The 4,488-nt window shown below is 48.5% G+C and overlaps 1 pseudogene; it reads left to right on the top strand.

Moving 5' to 3' along the window:
• On the top strand, positions 1 to 1,652 carry LOC147987758 (uncharacterized; annotated as a pseudogene).
• The last annotated feature ends 2,836 nt before the right edge of the window (positions 1,653 to 4,488 follow it).

Genomic DNA, 4,488 nt, shown 5'->3' with positions numbered 1-4,488 from the left:
ATGTTGAGTCTCGCTTGGACTCGTCGCGGCGACGTGGAGGCACCACCCACCCCAACCCCAACCTGGGGTGGCTGCTCTCTCCATGGCCTCGATATTGAGGTGGTGAGGGAGAAGAACATTGTCCCTGGCGGCAACGGCAGCGGGCTAGTTGCAATCCCTTCGTATTTCTGGGGCACCCGGCTGGCGAAGCGGCAAGATGGAGGCTTCCCCTTGTACCCAGGCTACTCGGCGGCGAGGGCCTTGGTCGGCAAGGGGGCGGGGGGCATGGCGGATTTGAGAAGGCTGTCTCGCGAGGTGGAAGACTTGCTGGCGGAGATGTTTGCTAGCATTAGCATTGATGGCGGAGGTGACGCGGCGCGGCCCAGGGTGGTGCAACTGCGACTATCGCCGGAGCTGGCGCTGTGGAAAAGCTCGCAGCATGCAATCGGCAACGTGCTGCCCACTAAGGGCGCCGGGCTGGTCCAAGCCACGCCGCAAGTTCTCGCCTTGCTGGGCGCCACCGACTGGCCTGAGGCGATTACAACAGCCAACGCCCTATCTGGCAGCAGCATGGCGAACCTGCTGATTGGGGCCTTCGACATGCGCACCCTCTTCTCCAACTACGTGGTGGACATGGCATTTTACTATGAGCACGGGTAGGTGTTCCCCTCCTTCAGCCGCCTCCTACGCGACGGGCTCGCCGACACCCGCTCGCTACGAACCCCTGGTGGCCGGCAGCGACGCGAGGCTGTCGCCATCGGCGCGTCCTACATCCGAGCCAAGATCACGCTGGAGGCGGCGCACAGGACGCTCCTCAAGGACCGGTCGGGGCGGATGGACCGCCACGCCGCCCAGGTCATGTCCCTTTGCGAGAGCAGCATCCTAGGCATGGGGGCCGAGGCCATAGCCCGGGGCTTCGATGTTGGCGCCGTCACAAGCGACCTCGTCTTCAGTCGCCCGGCACCGATGTCATCGATGTGGGCAGCGACCTGGTAAACTCCGAGGTCATGAACTCGTTCCTCAACGTGGCCGACATCGCCGCCTCAGGCGTGGTGAGCGAGCCAGCGTTGCGGGCCATCTACGACGGCTACGCTGCCACGGGAGCTCGGATGTACACCCAGAGGTGGCACGAGCCCGTGGCTCGGGTGTGCATCACCTTGTATACTTGGCACCTGCACAACGACCGGCACATGTTCCTCCGCCGCGCCCTCCTAGGATGGCCCAAGGCCCGCAAGTCCCCGGCGCGGCCCCAGTGCGAGGCTGACTTCGACGAGGTCTTCAACACCGACTTTTGCACCACCGGTTTCAGCAGGCCCCTTGACCCTGAGTACGCCTGCAATGGGGAAGAAACCTGCGACCACGTCCGGCGCTTCCTCAAAGTAAAAGGAGACCAAGACCACCTGCTCGCCGCCCTTTGGTCGTCCATTGTCACCGGTCCGCTGGAGTACGTCCGGACGGGCGAGGTGGACGAGCAGCGTGAGAAACACCTCATTGAATCCTCACGCCTGCAAATGGTCCAGCTCTTCTCCAAGGGCCTCATCGACGAAATGGTCTGGCTCGTCGCCCATGCAAGCCACCATGCGTGGCAGGTGAACTATCTGTTTGAGGCCGCCATGTTTGGCAGCATCCTGGACGGGGGCGAGTTGATAGGCAAGCTCGATCGGGCGGAATAGGCTGTCTACATGCATCCATCTTAAATTCTTAATTATATTCGGCCGGCAGGCCTGCTGCTGTGATCGATTCGAACGTGGTTAATTCTGCATGCATGCATGTTTTCCTTTTCAAGTCTATATATCTACGTGCTCTATTTTCTTTCTTCTTTTGGAATCCCTTTTCTTTCCAATCTTTCGATGACAAGTGGACATTCCACTTTTTTTCCATTTCATTCATCCCAAACTCAAAATATGTATGTATGCATGTATGTATGTTACTTACATTTTATATACATGCATCTACTCCTATTTAATTTACATGCGGTCGACATTGGTGTCCTCTTAGTGTCGATCGGCCAAGAAGCAAATCTCAGAAATGATATGTTTCATCTCCTCCTCACGACTATCCTCAAACACCATCTATTTTCTTTTGTATAAATATCCATATGGAACTGTAATAATAGAGCCAGCCGGATAATAGAGGAAATTAATTAATTAAGCAGCTCGTGTCTTTCTCTTCTTTTTGTTTGAAAAGAAGGATAGCCCCCGGCCTTTGCATCAGTGATGCATGCAGCCATTAAAAAAAATCAAAGCTCACTCTTGACTGATTTCTTTGTCATCAAGTTGAAGTGTGCATCGATTGCCAACCAACCGTGGGTTTTGCACCTTCTTAAGAAGGAATAGGAGACAACGACATGACCTATATATCCTACTTGTGGTCTAAATCTTATATTTGGCCCACTCTGAACATGGTCCCGCGTATTTTCCTTTTCATGTCTTCTTTGGGACTGTCGGCTGTTTTTCAATTCGCCCTAAGTTAATTTTTCTTGTAATCTTCGGATGACACGTGGACATTCAACTTTTTTCCATTTCATGAAAAATCATTTTTTAGCGTGAAATCTACTTTCAGGGCACCTCGGACATGGCAATTTCTGGCGGACTGCCGCATAGCCTTGGATTTCGAACGAGTGAATGAGATTATAAGTGTTTCTAGTCATCAACGTCTAGATGAGACGCATGTCTTCGTGTTGATTATATATGTGTGATTACAACGTCTAGAGAGATTACAGGGAGGTTTGGAGAGATAGAGCTTATCCCAAAAGACTAGGCAACAAATATGTTTATCTCCCATATTCAATTGTACATGTTTATCCTAAAATTCCACCTTACCAAAAAATTGTGCAAGTTTAGATTACACCTGAAAGTCGGTCGATCTGTCTTCCATCATAACCCCTCTTTCTCCGTGCTTAGTTCAAACATTATAGTGGGGCATGAAACCGGACTCAAACAGGTGGACATGAATGGTTCTTGAGTTAAAGTAATTGTGATCATTCTTATAGCCAGCACATGGACAAGGCATAAAACCATCCGCCCGCTTGTTTGCCTTAGCCGCAAGGAGAAAAGTATGCACACTATCTGTGAACTGGGAGAGCATCGGTCATCGTACATCCATTATCGGCTCATCTTCATTACACAGCACCGAATAGACCAAATTAATACAAGTTCATACATAAAGTTCATACAACATTTATTCTCATAAAACAAACATACAAATAACTCTCTAGCTAAAGCATTTAAATGCAACAACAAATGCGATGAAGATCGCAACTAAGGTAACAATTGATCCAACAACATAATGATACCAAGCCTCACTATCAATGGCATATTTTCTAATCTTTCTAATCTTCAAGCGCGTTTTCTCCATCTTGATCTTGTGATCATCGACGACATCGTCAACATGCAACTCCAATTCTATCTTCTCCACCTCAATTCTTTTCAATTTTTCTTTCAAATACTCATTTTCTCTTTCAACTAAATTTAACCTCTCGACAATAGGGTCGGTTGGAATTTCCGGTTCACATACCTCCTAGATAAAAATATCTATGTCAACTTGATGGGCATAATTTGTCATAAATACGAAATGCAACAAATAGTTATAAAAGAGAATATACCACATCCGAATCATAACCCGGGCGAGGGCCAACTGGGACGGATATCAAAACCATGGCACTATGAATAAAAAACAACGTACGGGTAAGATAATTATACAAGGAACTATATATCTACATCACACAAACATGATTTTTTTTTATATAAAAAAGATAAGAACAAGAGGCTCACCACAAGGTGGTGTGGGCGACGGGACGGTGCGGACGATCGACGGTGGTTAGGACGGAGATGGGAAGGCACTAAGTAAACCACACCTACATATGCAAACTAACAGTAATTTTGAGCTCAAGTTGCATATAAATCAAATAAACTACCACATATAATTCCTCCCAAATTACTAAAACCCACAAATTAATCACTATATAAAGCATTGCAAGAACTAATCTAGCAATGAGAGATGGAAAGGACAAAGTTGCTTACCTTTGTGATCATTTGAATGGATGGGGGCCTTCACATCTTGACAAAAATTGGGCAAAATGTGTGATGAGCTTGAGGAAGAGGGGAAGAACAGTGAGGAGAGGGGAAAGGGGAAAAATAAAGCGAGCTCGATCGCGGGTGGACGAAGGGTTTATATAGGACGATCTTTAGTACCGGTTCGTGGCACAAACCGGTACTAAAGGTGTTGGAGGGGCCCCAGACTGACAACATCCTGCCACCACTCTCTTTAGCACCGGTTCGTGGCACGAACCGGTGCTAAAGGTTCGCCACGAACCGATACTAATGAGAGCGGCCCGCCTAGCTATTGGAACCGGCACTAATGGTCACATTAATGCCGGCTCAAATACAAACCAGAACTAATGAGCTGAACATTAGGCCATTTTTCTACTAGTGTAGTAAGCCCAGATCTATTTAAAAAAAAGAGTAAGCCTAGATCCAAGAGACTTGGGAAAACATGGCACGCCTTACG

This window comes from Triticum urartu, chromosome 2A (assembly GCF_056163025.1).
Source record: "Triticum urartu cultivar PI428250 chromosome 2A, HENAU_Tu73, whole genome shotgun sequence".
In the NCBI taxonomy this organism is placed as follows: Eukaryota; Viridiplantae; Streptophyta; class Magnoliopsida; order Poales; family Poaceae; genus Triticum; species Triticum urartu.
The sequence above is the reverse complement of the archived record's forward strand: the minus strand, read 5'-3'. Positions and strand labels throughout refer to the sequence as shown.